Raw genomic sequence first — 16,530 nt, 5'->3', positions numbered from 1 at the left:
AAATGTCACCACCATTATGGTGCATGATTATGTATAATCCTTGCAAGCTCACTGGATTCCACATTGGACTGTAAGTGCCAGGAGGGTAGGGACCTTGCCTCCCTGTGTGCTGGGTGCCCAGCATGTGCCTGGCACCCAGTAGGGACTCCACAAATATTACTTGAATAAATGAATGAGGCAGAAGCTATTATGATTATTTTATTATTGTTCTCATTATCATTGTCATGGTTCTTATTATTGTTTTTATTGTTATTCTTATGAGGTCCTTCGAATAATGCCACCGGGCTTGAGAGTATTGTGCCCTCTCCCTGCCCCTCTCCAAAAGCCGCATTATCTCTCTGTGTAGACCCTGTTGGCTGTGAGCACCTTCTCTCCTCCTCTGATTTCTTTGCAACCCTCCTCCTTGGGGCTGCTGCTGTCCCCTGCCTCTCACTCTGCAGCTGTGAACCGGAGACACCTGCACATCCATGCGACTCCCTGCAGCTAAACGAGCATCTTCACAAGGAAGCCCGTGTGCACAAGGTCAGCCCCATGGGCGAGAAGTCCTACTAGGTGACTCAAAAGCCTATCCTTGAGCACCCACGGCCAGGCAGCCTTTCCACCCGTGACTGAGGGATTGCTGCAGTGGGAAGCTGGGGAAAGTTCTGTGCTCGCCTCAGGTCCGTCTCTCCTGGAAATGCATGAACAGGGTGCCCGGGCCAGCCACACACCCCCAGTTCTTGACCTTTTTGTTTCAGACCTCGTATCTCACCTACTCCCCTCCCTTTTCTCTCCGTCTCTCTAAGGTGAGTCCCTTGTTAGCAGCAGTCAATACCTCCCTGCTGCAGCTCCAGGGTTGATGGGAAGTTAGTGGTTCCTGAGCCTCTGCCTCCAGGAGCTACAGCTTGAATACCCTCACCAGCCTCTCTCCGCAGGGTCCTGACCTCGGGGAAAGGCTGGAACTAGGGATGAGGGTGGGAGTAGGAGGGTAGGGAAGGAGGTATGTTGCAGCGCTTGTGACCCTGCTGTGTCCTGTTTCGCACCTGGGAAAACCATCTCAAGCAATGCAGGCACTAAAATAGCACAGAGTTGGGACAATCTGCTTCACACACCTTCATTCTGAAGAAAATTGGAACCAGGCCGGGCGCGGTGGCTCACGCCTGTAATCCCAGCACTTTGGGAGGCTGAGGCGGGCGGATCACGAGGTCAGGAGATTGAGACCACCCTGGCTAACACAGTGAAACCCGTCTCTACTAAAAATACAAAAAATTAGCCGGGCATGGTGGTGGGTGCCGGTAGTCCCAGCTACACGGGAGGCTGAGGCAGGAGAATGGCGTGAACCCAGGAGGCAGAGCTTGCAGCGAGCCGAGATCGCGCCACTGCACTCCAGCCTGGGCGACAGAGCGAGACTCCGTCCCCCTACCACCCCCCTCAAAAAAAAAAGAATAAAAGAAAATTGGAGCCAGACGCGGTGGTTCACCCTGTAATCCCAGCACTTTGGGAGGCCGAGGCGCGTATATCACTTGAGGTCAGGAGTTCGAGATCAGCCTGGCCAACATGGTGAAACTACATCTCTACTGAAAATACAAAAAATTAGTTGGGTATGATGGTGGGTGCCTGTAGTCCCAGCTGCTACTTGGGAGGCTGAGGCAGGAGAATCGGTTGAACCCAAGAGGTGGAGGTTGCAGTGAACTGAGATCTTGCCACTGCACTCCAGCCTGGGCAACAGAGCCAGACTCTGTCTCAAAAATAAATAAATAAATAAATAGAATTGGAAAGGTGAGCCTGCACTCCAGGCTGCCTCTGCACTGCCTAAGCATGACAGTGCCAGGTGACCTATTAGATGGGAATCTAAGAACATAGCCCCTGTCCTGTCCCCAGTTCAGGAGCCAGCCTTCAAAAACGGTGGTAAGGAAAAGTCTGGAGAAGACTACGAGTCTTTCTTGTTGACTTTCTCTCAAAAGAGTCACAGTAGGTCCCAAATATTCCCAATGTCGTCTTTATTTGTGTAGCAGTAAAAATGAAACCTGTTGCTCAAGACTTTAAGCCTTCCTTGACCTAATTAGTATTTTCTCCTGTGTTACTCTATACTGCAGGGCTACCACTGATTAGCCCAACTGAAGGATGAGGGTGGCCTCATTAATCCAACACTCTAGTTAACTCTCATATCTGTATCAACAATTTTCAAAGGATTATTATAAAGCAAGGACCATCTTTGATAATCGTGTTTTTCTCTTTTTATTCAGAAGAGCCTTCTAGGGTCTTAGGGCAATGTTTGCTAAAGTCTATTCCATGAATCTTGAGCTTTGTGAGGTGTTAATTGGTGTTTTATATACATTAAAAAGTCTAATAAGTTTGGGAAATATTGGATTTTTAAAATGAATATATTTAACTTTGGGAGGCCAAAACAGGCAGATCACTTGAGGCCAGGAGTTCGAGACCAGCTTCGCCAACATGGCAAAACCCCATCTCTATTAAAAATACAAAAATTGGCCGGGCTCAGTGGCTCACGCCTATCATCCCAGCACTTTGGGAGGCTGAGGCAGGCGAATCACATGAGGTCAGGAGTTCAAGACCAGCCTGGAAAACGTAGTGAAACCCTGTCTCTACTAAAAATACAAAAATTAGCTGGGCATAGTAGTGCACACCTGTAATCCCAGCTACTCAGAAGGCTGAGGCAGGAGAATCGCTTGAACCCAAGAGGAAGATGTTGCAGTGAGCCGAGACTGCACCACTGCACTCCAGCCTGGGCAACAGAACAAGACTCTGTCTCAAAAACAAAAACAAAAACAAAAATTAGCTGAGTGTGGTGGCACATGCCTGTAATCCCAGCTACTCAGGAGCCTGAGGTGGGAGAATTGGTTGAACAGGAGGCGGAGGTTGCAGTGAGCCGAGATCACACCATTGTACTCCAGCGTGGGTGACAGAGTGAGACTCTGTCTCAAAAAAAAAAGTTTATGCATGATTCTGAGACTTCACTAAATGCGTTAATGGTGGGTAAAGTGTTTTCCAAACTTCCTTGACCACTCAACACTTTTTTTTTGAGAGGATGCCACGTGATTGGTGTTTGTGCCAGACTTTGGGGAATTCGGTCTTTGTCAGGCTCAACACAACAAGGCTTCTCATTGCTCATTTTCTTGTTGCATACGTTGTAGGATGTTACCCAGAAATGCCTGGAAAGCAAGGAGCAGCTATCAGAATGTTTGGGGACGCAGCTCCTCCTGTCGTGGTTCCTTCAGCATGGACTTCACATTCAGCAGGCCCATGAGGTGTTCCCTTTCGGATGAGCTCCAAGGTCTTAAGAGAGCATCTCTGGTCTCCATGAGTCCCTCTGAACGACGGTCCTGAGCAAGAACCACCTATAACCATCGGCTCAAATTAACTCAGGGGAAGTCAAAGCTTTCTATGTGGAAGGTGACTGAAACCACATACACAGACCACTGCAGCATTCCTGACATTATGGAGCTTGGAAATGATTCCAAATGCAAACATAGCTTGCTACGTGAGTGACATGTTTTTCTATGACAAGAACTTGGAGTGTAATCCTTCCCCCATCAAGAATGTGACATCACACCTTATCAGATTGTATGCATGAGCTACCAACCTCAACCACTGAACTTCAAACTATGTGAAAACCTAAGGGTTTGACAGACACTTTGAGAGCTTGGGCTGTGGCAAGCTACACTCTGTCAGCCTCTCTTCAACAGGGCCCCACCCTGCTAGCCTTTGAACTTGGAAGCCTCGCCTGCCAACACTGGTGCCGCCCTCTAGCATTGACAGACCGTATGTGTCTTTGTGAATCTCCGTTGTGTTGGACGGCTTCTCTCCCAAGAGCTGCTCTTATAAAAGAGACACGCCACACTTTAAGGAGCCTTCGCTCTCCACCGAGGCCTGCTTGCATCCTAATTGAGCAAGTAGACTTTAGTAACTTTGGAACTCAGTCACTCTGTGACTAATACACCCCGTCTACCCAGAGCATTCCCTGTGAGATTTGTTCATGTTGCTCTCCCCCTCCTTAAGCATTGTGAACCTAGGACAAATATCATCTTTGTAGGGCAATAAACCATGTGATTTGTGAAATCATACTTTGAGCATCTCCTAATTTTAACCATACACGATGCCTGAGAACTGGGAAATGAAGAAAGGAGGAATTGGATCTAAAAATGTGTTTAACAAAGTATAAATGCCATAGATATCCAACAACAGGGTGCCTGATCAGATAAACAAAGGCAGGCTACCTCTTCCAAATGTCATAGACTACACAACACATGGAAAGAGGGTCATGGTAGAATATGAGGTAAAAAGAGGCCGTAATGCGGAAGGAGGAGAATCGTTGGTTTACAAGATGGTGTGGAGTCTGCCATAGAGAGCATCTGTTTGGCCCAGTACCAGGAGGCCTCTTTGGTGTGAAATGTGAAGCCCCCAGGGAATGGCCCTGACGGGATAAAAGGAAACACAAAATGTGAAGGGGACGGTGGGGGGATGGCTATTAAATTAAAAGAAATAGCAGGAATTTGAGAGAGTTGGGGCTGGCTGCTGGAGGAGACAGGAGCTGCCCAGTAGGACATCCAGGCATCGAGCGGGTGTCTGTGCACAGAGGATTCCTCACGCCAGAGTCTTGGAGGTGCGGGACGTTGTGTTTTAGTCATTTGCTCTATTATCACATAAGGTCGTGCCCCTCTTGATCCTCATGCCTTTAGTAAGCGACCAGGGCAGAATCTCCTAGCGAGGGAGAGCTGAACTGGGAGTGGCCCCCAGCCCCACCTCATGGAAATCCTCAGAGCAGCCTGGAGGGTTAACATACCCAGGTGTCAGGCAGGGCCAGCAGGAGACAGCACCACTCAGAGTGGATGAGTGAGCAGGGTTACAGAGGGACCATTTTACAATGGTGTGGGCGGGCTTGGGGGAAACCAGATGCGGTTGGTCATGCAGTCCTCAGAGGTGGTAAAGCTCAGCACCGTTAATTCCACCTGGCTGGGGGCAGGTGGGGAAAGAGAGAAAGCAGTGGGGTTAAGGGAGCTGGGGCGCTGCCTGACAAAGCTGTGACCTTCTGTCATGGGACACAGCCGGCCCTCAGTGACGGCACAAAGAGGAAGGAGGGAGGTGATGTTATGCTGAATTGTTCCCCCAAAATCCATATGTGGAAGCCGTAGCCCCCAGTAATTTACAATGTGACCATGTTTGAAAATGAGCTTAGACAGAAATGATTAAGTTAAAATTTGAGGCCCTCATCCAATCTGACTGGTGTCATTGGAAGAAGAGGTAATCCAGACATATTAAGAGACACCGGGGTCACACACACACACAGAGGAGAGACTGTGTGAGGACACAGGGAGAAGGCAGAACCGAAAGGAATCCATTTCTGTTGTTTAAGCCCCTGAGCCTGTGGTATGCTGTTATGGCAGCCCTAGCGAGCAGATACAGTGAATCCCCAAACCTCCTTCCTTCCTCCTTATTGTCTCTGGCTGGGGCTCCCCTCTGGCCAAACCCCACCAAGGCCAGAGGGCAGGGGTGTGAGTGGGTACATTCAAGACAGGCCAGCCTCCCAGGTCCAGAGCAGGGTGACGAACGTGGAGAGACAGGGGTGTTCGCACACCTGGGAGGGATGTGGAGCCGAGGTAACGTATCTTCAGATGGGTGACCCAGGCTCCTGACACAAATAGGACATAGAACAGCATGGTGAAGGCAGGCCAGCACCTGGACCAAGATTGGGAGAAAAAGGGAACAAGGACAAGGGTTGGTAGGACTGCAGCTGATTTGTTTTCCCCAAGCTTTTATTTTATTTATTTATTTATTTATTTATTTCAGATATGGTCGTGTTGTTTTAGACTAAAAAGAGCCAGTCCAGAAACAGACTTTTCAAACGAAACAGCTTATTCTAGCTTGGGGGCAGGGAGGCTGTTGGGGCAGACTGGTGGTAGTCGGGGGCAGGCAGCACCTTTGAACTGCTGAAGCTCCATCAGAGAAGAGATATCCGGGTCTCCTGTGCCCTTCACCCCTAGGTTCTCTCATGATAAACGATAGACCAAGAGCGTGACCTTCTGGGTATGATGGGTGCTTCCTCCAGCTCCGGACTCCGTCTCAACATGGGTCCAAGCACCCAGGGCCCAGCTCTGAGAAGAATAAAAGCTTGGGGAGCTGTCCTAATATCCCTCACCCCTCGCTTCTTCTCCAGAGTCCTGGGGAGACATCATTTGTGACATCTGTTGCCCGGTATTCTTGCCTTAGGTTCACAGGTATGTGAGTTTCCTCTCTACTGGATGAGACAGGTGAGGCTGTGAGCTGCCTGCCCCAGTCCTTCTCCCTCTCCCTGTCTGCGGCTGGATCCCTTGCTCTGGTGCCCCAGGACTGTCCACCAGCTCATCCTCCCTGTCGGCCCCTCCCTGCTCAGCCCCTGGCCCTCCACACCTTAGTTTTGCAGACTAGGAGGTGCTGCCTGTTCTCTATTCTCATGGGGACTGCAGGCAGGACCACATGGGGGGTTCTAAATACATACCCATCCCCCTTTCACAGGGTTGCTATGGGGACACATGCTCAGCTGCTCCCAAACCTTCTTAACCTCTGGAAATTGCTCAAATGGAAACATTAACACAGGACCACCCTCTCACAAAGCCCATATGAGGGCGGAATGAGAGTCAGGAATGGGCTCCGAGCACAAGGCACGCAGGTGTGTTTCACAGATGGGGTGGGGGCAGATAAACCTCAAAGTAACTAGGTCAGCAAGCCCTGGGAGACAGCCCAGCTTTGTGAGACCCACATGGGAGCTCACGACTATGCGCCAGATCCGAATGGGCTTCTGTGCCACCTTCTTTCACCCTCCTGGCCACTCCATGAGGGATGCTGTGATCTCCACATTGCACAGACAAGAAGCCGAGTTGCAGAGTGGCCACATAAAGTCCAGGGACACGCAGATAGTCACGGTGCAGCCAGGATTTGAACCTAGGCAGATTCCAGAGGCTGCTGTCTGAGTTGCTGGTCTGAGTTTCCTTCTAGCTAAAGGTAGCAGGGAAAGAACCTACTGCCTGTAGGAAAACAAGATCGATTTTCTTAAGCAACATGAAGCCCTCATGAGGACGACAGGACTGGTCATGTGAAGTCCAAAAGAGCTCCCTGACTTCTCCTGGCTGAGGTCCACTTCTGTCTGCAAGCTGATGAGGCTGGCCCTGAAGTGAGCAGATTTTTCTTACCCCACTGGGGCTTAGCTGGACTCAGAGCTCCTGTAGCCCTGACCTCCCCAGGGCATCCACAACTCCCATATTCAGCCTAGGACTTATAGAGCTCCCTAGAAGGAATTAATTGTGGACAGCAGTGGGGACAGTCCATTTGCAGTCTTCCTAATCCTCTCTGGGAGCTGTTGGCTTGAATTCTTTGACCTCCAGGGTTTTAACAAAAGCCTACTTGTTTAGGATGCGTTTATCAAATAAGGGATGCAAGCTGTGAGTCCTCTTAGGCAGAAATGGACTTTTTCTGACCACAGCTGCACTCCTCCCACTCAGCATCTCAGAGGTGGACATGGGACAAGCATCTCAGTGGTCTCAGCTGTCTGGCTTGGAAGTGGGTGGAGGGGAGAGGGAGAAGGTATAGACCTTTAATCTTCCTCTTTTTGACACCAGAAAGTATCCCACATTAATCAGTCCCGTATTAATCAGCTCCTCCCTCAGGCAAAAGCTGAGCTGGGAGAGTCCCAGATGGGGCAGTGTCCCCATCATTCATTATGAGTAAGTCAGAGATATCCGGCAGGGATCAGTGGAGTTTGTAGTCCTCATCTTATATTCAGGGAGCACAAGACATTCCAAGGCAAAACTAGATAGTGGATACTTAATAATTCATCGATGTTGTCCAACACAAGCTTGCATGTAACATATCTCATCATACCCAGTAACTCATAAAACAAGCAGTGAGAGACATTTATGCGACAAACACTTCCTCAGATCATTTCATCTGCCTGAGAGAACAGACCTGCCACAATGGGCCTTATCCAGCAAAACAGGCTGGGTGTTGGGAGGGCAAAATGGCTGTTACATGAGCCCACCCATCTTGCCATCAAAGGGATGTGTTTGCACCCTGAGTGGTGGCAGGGACAGCTTGCTATGTGAAAGCTATAAGAGAATGACACCTCAGAAACCAAGCCACCCAGCTATGGGATCCTCTAATGTGGGAGAGAGAACATGTTTTTCCTGCCCCTTTTTCAGTGAGGCAAGAAGCAGTAGGGATGTTTTTAACTGCCATCAACAGAAAACCCAACTCAAAGAGGCTTAACCAATAAGAAATTTATTATCTCCTATAACAAGAAACCACAGGTAGCCTTGCTCCAGAAAAGGAGCAAGCTCAGTGGCGTCATCAAGGCCCCAGGTGCTATCCTCAGTGCTGCTGTGAGCTTCAGGCTGGCGGCGGGATGCCTATAGTGGTTCCATGCACAATATCCAGGGCATCTCAGGAGAATAAAATGAGAAACCTTCCCAAAGTACCCCTTACAGACTTCTCACTGGCCAGGATTGGGTCACAAGCCCATGCCTAAGTCAGTCACAGGTAAGAAAAGTGGAACGGTTCTCACTGGCTCGAACCAATTGGGATCCACCTTCAGGGGCTAGAGATGGCCCCAGCTGGGCTAAAGCCCGAGGCTGGCTGGGAGAAGGTGGAAGCCCGAATAAAATCAGTCTCTGTTGGTGAGGAAGAAGGTAAACTCCAGCTGAGAAGACCAACCCCAGGAGCTAACGGATAGCGGGAACTCAATACATAGAGTTATTTTCTTTAAGTGACTTGCCAAAGGGCACAGAGCTATAAGTGACAGAGCCAGAACTCAAATCCAGAAAGAGAACAAGGATTCTAAAGATAAACTGGGCTGAGTTCGCAGCTGTTCCCAGGACAGCCCCCATGGTGAAGAGGCCTCTTCCTCTGGGAGTCCAGCTGCTTTGTCATCCTGAAAGGGAAGGGCACAGCAATGCTTTCTGAGGTAGGGGACCCCCCTCCTCCACCACGGCCCCAGGAGTCCTTCCTCTGCCAACATCCAGCCAGCCCAGCTATCACATCACAGCTGCATTTTTCTACTCTTCTCTACAAAATAACTCCAAGGAGGTTGACAGTTTTTCTTCTGTCCGCACTTGATTTATAGCTGCAATTACAAGCTTTCCTTCACAACGCCTGCATGCCAACAGATGTCTTTTGCAAGTCAGCAGTGCTGCCATCACAGCTGCTGGCTCAAACTCCCAGCGTGTGTGCTACTGAAGACCTTTCCTTCCACATTCTGAGGGATGCCAGGCCCTGCCCACACCCCCTCCCACACTAGCTGGGTCTGAGCTGCCTGGGATATATCAGAGTTGGGTGAGAGGTTAATGATCTCTTTCAACAGAGACCCCAAAAGACAGGAGAGACCACTCCCTCCACCCAAAACCCACCTGGGATGGCTCAGAGAGCAAGGTCTGCAAACACGGGGGATAGGGGTGGGCTACCTGCCTGGAGCTTCCTCCCAAATGAGATCTGTACCAGATGTTTCAGTGGGGATCCCATCCTTAAGAACAGACAAACTTCTGGGCCATGTTTGATTAGTTCTCCAACTTCATTTCTGCCCCTTCTTGCTACCTCTTCCTAAAATGGCCACTCTGGAGTCAGTATCTCTGGGTTCAAGTCTTGGTTCTGCTCTTGAACCAGTTCCTTACCTCTCTGTGTCCCAAATTCCTTTTGTAAAATGGAAATAGTATTTCAGGTTGCCATAACAGACTACCATCGGCTGGGTGGTTTATACAACAAGCATTTATTGTTCACAGTTCAGGAGGCTAGAAGTTCGAGATCAGGGTGTTTCATGCATGGGCAGGTTCTGGCGAGGGCCTCTTCCAGGTTGCAGACTGCCAACTTCTCTGTGTCTTCACACAGTGGAAAAAGAACTAGCTAGACCTCTGGCCTCCATTTATAAGGGCACTAATCCCGTTCACGAGGGCTCCACCTTCATGACCCAATCACCTCCCGAGGCCCCGCCTCCCATACCACCACGTTGGGGGTTAGGGCTTCAACATGAATTTTCAGGAACAGAAACACTCAGTTCATAATAGATAGTATCTACCCCATAGAGCTATTCTGAGTGTTAAATAAGATTAGATTTAAGTCCTTAGCTTAGTGTCTGGCATAAAATGTGAACTTTCCCTGCGCTGGTTTTTATTACTACTATCTGAGTTCCTTTTTAAGTCTGAAGTAACTGCTCATTACCACTTACGGAGCATCTCACAGAGCAACCTGGACACTCTACAGGTTGTCTCCACAGTGATCCTTACAACCACCAGGAAGATAACATCCCCATCCCCTGGGATGAGCAAACGCAGGCTGTGGGAGCTAGGAACCTGTCCAGGGTCTCACTGCTACATATCAGGAAAGTGGAAACTGCAACCCAGATCTGAATCCAGAGTCCACACTTTTTCACTATGCCAACTGCTTGCAAATTTGTTTTATGTAAGTCATTTTTTTGAGGAATTTGTGGGAATCAGGAATACTCTGAGGTGTGGGAAGGGGGCATCACAAATTAGGACACAATGCCAGGATTCAGAGGTCACCAGGCATCCTGGGCCTTCTCTAAGGAAAGAAGGTGGGGTCTGCAGAACCCCCAACCTCCTACATCTGTGACATATTTTGTCTGCTACCTGATTCTCCATCAAGATTTGGGGGAACCTGGTAAAGGAGAACAGCCTTCAAAGTCACCCCATGGAAGCAAGCCAGGCCCATTGGGGCAGGGAGTACTGCTGTGGCCTTCTGCAGGAAAAAAAAAATGTCTCTCTGTACCTTCTCACTGTCTTCCTGGGCCAACTCAGATGTCAACTGGGTCACTGCACTAGTGGGTGGGGTCACTGTGCCTGTTTAAAAACCCCAGTGTACATGGGCACGGCCCCTTTCTGGCTCTGCCAGGGCACTGCTGAGCCTGGGGCTGGTTCCCCAGCCCTCATCCACTTTGCAGAGTGCAGGGAGGGAAAGCCCAGGGGCTGCGCTCCCTTACAGCATGTGTTTCTCTGTCGAAGTTCCTCCCCCACCTGCTTCCAAGTAGCCCGAGACATCGCTTTCTTGCACCTTCTTCGTTGCTTGCTGCAAGTCCACTCCCATTCAGACAGTGTGATCCTAAGTCTGTTCCCTGGCAGGCCACCTGGACCACAAAGGCCCACACATCGAGGCACCTGCTGCTTCTTGGTGCTAGCCTTTGCTCACCTAAGACTCAGGTGTGGCCGTAGGAGAAAGAGGTTCTTTGGTGCAAGGCTATGGGGCCTGACAGGCTGAGGAGAAAGGTGGCCCCAGCATTGCTTCCTAGGTTGGGGCAGGGGGGTCAAAGCCCCAACTGGCAACAGGGTATCCTATTACTTTGCTTTACATTTTTCTGTGAAGGATTGAGAGGTTAGGAAAGATTTGAGTTCTTCTGAGTCCTCTGATGGAATATGCATCTAAAGCCATCTCCATCTCACCATGACCCCTGGAGTGGACAGTGGCAGCGACTGAAAAAAGAAAAGAAATTTTAAAAGAAGAGAAAGAAAGAAACAGGAGAGTGGGCGGTGTCCTTGAGCCTTTGGAGATAAAAAGGTTGTGTCTTTGGCCCTTGGGAGTTTGCAGTTGAAAGACCCACTTCCCTGGCATGTGGTCACTGACCCTAAAAGCATTTAATTTTGTAAGGGTGACAAGTCCAAGAAAGACAAGAAGCTGGAGGTCGGAGGGCAGATTATGGGGAGGAGGAGCACAGAGAGACAGCTACGTCTTGTGCCCCATGGAGCTAACAAAACCCCTAGACTCAGATCCAATCCTTTCATGTTCTGTAGACAAGTCTAGTGATCCCAGGGTAGCAAGGAAGGGCTAGAAGCAGCTCCTGACAAACCGCCTATGTGTCCCATAGCAGACCAGAGCCTGGTTTCAGGCCTTCGGTCTTTAGGGTGAGGATGTGGTAGCCAAGGCCAAAGTCCAGCTGGCCGGGAGGAATGTGGGCCGGGTCCTCGGGAGGGAAGTTGCGGCTGGGGCTGCAAATTTGAAAGCACACATTGAACATACAGTAATGGGTGACTCTGTGTAGGGATGGAGTGGGGGTGGATGGGCTCTAAGCAGAGAGAGGAGGGGAGGGCTGGCCTCTGGGAACACTGAGTTCTCAGGAAACAGCAGTTCCTGTTGTAAACCCTGGCTCCTCGCCTGTGACAAACTTCCTGATTCTGAACTGTACAACGGCCCTCAGTGCTGGCACCTTCCCAGGAGGAGCAGGAATTGGGGGTGGCGGGGGGCCCTCGCCTTAATGAAGACCTACTGTGTGCTGCCATTGTGCCTCGTAACATTTACCGACTCCTTCAAAGCAGGTGCTGTTGTTCCCACTGTGCACATGTGTGAGGCTGATTCCTACCTCGTAGCTCCTCAGAGTCAGGGCTACACCTTGGAGGGGTCAGGGTTTTTTTTGTTTTGTTTTTTGTTTTTTGTGTTTTTGAGACGGAATTTTGCTCTTGTCACCCAGGCTGGAGTGCAATGGCGCGATCTTGGCTCACTGCAACCTCTACCTCCCGGGTTCCAGAGATTCTCCTACCTCAGCCTCCCAAGTAACTGGGATTACAGGTGCCCACCACCATGCCTAGCTGATTTTTGTATTTTTAGTATAGATGGGGTTTCACTATGTTGGCCAGGCTGATCTCGAATTCCTGACCTCAGGTGATCCACCCACCTCGGCCTCCCAAAGTGCTGGGATTACACGCATGAGCCACGGCTCCTGGCCCAGCTTGCTTTCTGAGGCAGCCTAAGCCCCAAGCTGGGATTGCAGGGACCTACGTTCTTGTTCCAGTTGAGTCACTAACTACCTGGGTGTGCTAGAGCAGAGTCTGTCACTTCTTTGGGCCTCAGATTCCTTGCCTGTAAAGAAGGTTGGCTCTCAGAGCCCCCTTGCAATTTTAAGGTTCTAGAATTCCACTTTTGGGACCAGCTGGTGCCCCATGAACAGCTTGTTGTGGTTTCTACGTTAGTTTATATTGGGGTGTCCTACAAGTTCCTGCGGTGAGAAAGGGCATTCAGAGCCTACCTTGGCAGAGGCATTGGCCTTCCTAATGGGCTGAATCTCCTTCTGCCTCTGAATTATGTTCAACTCGACAAATATTGATTGGGCCGATCGGCATGCCTGGCTCTGTGCTAAGTGTCACTGAACTCAAGGAACTTCCCTCCAGGAATTCTGAGTCTAGTAGAATAGACAGGCAATAAAACCTTACTGAGAGAAGGGCAGGGCTGGGCATGATGGCTCATGCCTGTAATTCCAGCACTTTGAGACACTGAGGCGGGAAGATTGCTTGAGGCCAGGCGTTCTAGAGAGAAGGGCAAGAGACAAGGTCCATGAAGGGAACAATTCACTCAATCAGGGAGGCGAGGGATGGTTTCACAGAGGAGATGGTTCCTAGGTTGGATTTTGAAGAATGAGTAAGAGATCAACAGATTGACAAGGCACGTAAATTTCTCTAGGCAGAGGAAATAGAATGTACAAAGGCATGTCATTATGAAACAGCATAGTACAGAGGAAAACTGCAAGGATCTGAACTGAAATGAAGACGAGAGGAGCACCAGGGATGAGGTGGAGCTACGTGTAGGGGCAAAGCACGCAGGTGTCCCTGATCACACGCCTCCCTCCTAGTGCTCTCCTGATGGGATAGTCAGTGTTTCCCCAGCCCACCCAACCCGACTTAAAACAGCTTCCAGGTTCCAAACAGCAGCTCTCCTTCTGTCTTGGAGGCTCAGAGTTCTGTTTCCCATGATAAGAAGCAGGAAACAGGACCTGGGAGAGATGAAGGGACCCACCCCAGGATCTGCCAGTGCAGCCCCTTGGCTCATCTGTCCTGTGGCTCATCTTCACCTGTCTTCCCTTTAGACCCATGGCTCTCAACAAGGGGCACCTTTGGCAAAGTCTTGAGAGGATTTTGGTTGTCATGATGGGGTGCTACTGGCATCTAATGGGTAGAAGCTGGGGATTCTGCTTCCTGAAATGCACAGGACAGCCTCCAAAACAAAGAAGCCTCTAGCTCAAAATGTCACCAGTGCCAAGGCTGAGAAGCCCTGCTGTAGGCAGGGGTGTCAGGGGTGGTCCTGCCCACAGAAGCCAGGAGGAGCCCAGATGCCTGAGCAGGGCTCCCCAGAAGGCTCTCCACTGATGAGAATAATTCTGATAATAGCAATAGTTATAGTGCGCATGTCACCAATGAGGCTTAGACAGGCTGTGAACTACCCAAGGTCCCTCACGGGCAGGAGCAGGGCCAGACTTGGAGCCCCCATTTCTGGCCTTCTAGGCCAAGCTCCCTGTGTGCCTCCTGGACAGAGTCCCCGCAGACTCCCGAGTCCTCACTGAAGGTCAGAGACTGCCCGAGTTTGAGGAGGTCCTTATCTCCCGTTTCCAGCATCCCTAACTCCAGGCAGCCCATGAGTTTGGAACTGACCACATGTTCTGAGTCTCTGACACTGTGGCCCAGTGAGGCGTCTAATAGGAGCAGCTCTCAAGCCCACCCTCGTCCAGCCTCACTCAGGGCGTGTGGCAACTTGTTCTGTCTCCAGGACATTGTTTGGGTCCCCCTGTGGCTCCAATTTTATTTGTTTATAGACCAGATGAGGCCTGCATTTGCTGTCATTTTAACCCTCACTCCCAGCTCTCCCAACTCACTCCTCTGCTGTCTGGAGAGTCCCCCGCCTTTCTTCCCTCCTACTCTTTTCTTGCCCCCACTCCCTGCCTGGGCCCGTGTCTTGACCCTCCCTCTGCACCCTGAAGCCCTGCTCAGCTGACCTGCCTGCCTCGGACCCCCAGGGCCCCTTTGCCTGGCAGGCCTCACCCAACTCCTAAGCCCAGGACTCCAGGGCACTGATCCCAGAGCCCCAACAGCGCCCAGCCCTGAGTTTGGCAGGATCTTCTGAGTGAAGGACTTGCTGGCTGTAACAGAAACCCTCCAGCAGATCAGTACCTGTCCAGTGGGAGCACAGGCCCACAAGCTGGGCTGTCTGGACTGGAATCCAACTGCTCCCCTTCCTGCCCTGGGACCTGGGGCAATTCCTTCACCTCTCTGTGCCCAGTTCCCCATCCGTAAAACGTGGGTGCCAATAGCAGGGTTATGGTAGGGGTTCCAGCTGTAAAGTCCTTTGAGCAGTGCCAAGCACAAGATAAGAATGTGTTGCTATTATTATTATTATTATTATTATTGTTCTTGTTATTATGTGCCTTTGTGCTCACTTTTGAAGTCTGAGCACTAGAGTCCCGATCTTTGGCCACCTAGCGGTCTGTGCAGGGGTGAAGACCACCCCATCTCCTGACTGGATCCTAGGTGAGCACCCCAAACGCCTCCACCCATGGTGCATCCAGTGCTGACTGAATGAGAGAATGAAGGGGGACAGTTTTGATGGCAGACGCCATTCTATTCCTCCTCTTAGCGTATGCAGTGCTCCGAGGAAGATCCAAGCAGCTCTTTGCTCCTGGACACGTAGCTCTAGGGAGGGTGAAAACCTGGCCCTGATATTGGTCCACAAAGAGACCATGGAGCTCACTGCCCAGTCCCTGGAGCCCATCTCTGTTCCTGCTCTAAGCCCCTGTCTGCTCCCCAGCCCCACCTTCCCCTCCTCAGCAGTACCCAGCCCCTCTGGTGCCTCAGAAGCATCCACACATTCCCACAGGGCTTGTGAGCCTGACTCGGAGCCAGAGGCGTGAGGGCATCAGAATCCGAGCCTGGGGAAGGCCAGCCTTCTGCTCCAGGCTGTGACCGTCTTCACTCTTGCCTTTGGCTGTCCCTGTGTATCTGAAACTCACACAGCTCACCACAATTTCCATCTCCTGCCACAAGTCCTCCCCCCTGGTCAATATACCAGGCTTCTACCCCCTCATCCCAGAACTGTGATTCATCCCCTACCCACCCTAGAACCAACTGTGGGGCCCTCTCCCATGCTCAACCCCAGGAGGCACTTTGCCCTATTCTCTTCCAGTTCCTGTGCTTCCTACCCATCCCCATCCTGCCCACCTCAGCCATCCCACTCCATTCTTTTTTCCTCACCTCTGTCCTGTGGTTCCTGTTTTATCCCCCAGGAGCTGGCCCCACAGAAGACTACCCATCACTAGGGCACTATTGGGCAGTCACTTATAGGGAAAGTGAGGAGTCTAGTCCTTAACCATCCTCAGAGCCTTGACATCAAGCCATCCAATCTGCAGGCCCTGGCTTTTGAATGATCTGTTCCTAATGTTGTTTTTGTTGTTTAGCACTCTCTTATCAAAGGGCTCATTTACTCCTTGCAATAACCCAGCAGTTAGATAGGCCAAGTCTAAGTCTTCTCTTGTGAGCAGCCCCAGCTGGGAGGAGTGTGAAGTCCTCCCAACACCTGCTCCCAGACCATCTTGGGTTCCTGTTGCCAATTTCAATTAATTGCTATGAAGGATGAGAAACAGGACGCAGAGAAGTTCTGTCTTCCCTTTAAGACCAGGAATACCCTGAAGGCATTTCCTGAGGATATCTCAAAAGGAAGGACCACATCTCCTCCACACCAGGACAGCCCCAAGCAAGGTCCTGTCTTTCCTTCTCTCTCGGTACTCAGTCCACAGGACTATAT

At 50.7% G+C, this 16,530-nt stretch overlaps 1 protein-coding gene across 1 annotated transcript in view; it reads left to right on the top strand.

Moving 5' to 3' along the window:
* The window catches only part of SOCS5 (suppressor of cytokine signaling 5), a 164,311-nt gene extending 160,247 nt beyond the window's left edge, over window positions 1-4,064 (top strand). The window contains exon 4 of the transcript XR_007718797.1: window positions 3,135-4,064. The gene's annotated coding sequence lies outside the window, so the exon portion shown is untranslated. The remainder of the gene's footprint in view (window positions 1-3,134) is intronic.
* Window positions 4,065-16,530: the final 12,466 nt, after the last annotated feature.

This window comes from Macaca thibetana, chromosome 13, assembly GCF_024542745.1.
Source record: "Macaca thibetana thibetana isolate TM-01 chromosome 13, ASM2454274v1, whole genome shotgun sequence".
Taxonomy (NCBI): Eukaryota; Metazoa; Chordata; class Mammalia; order Primates; family Cercopithecidae; genus Macaca; species Macaca thibetana.
Note: the sequence above shows the minus strand (reverse complement) of the source record. Positions and strands in the feature narration are given on the sequence as shown.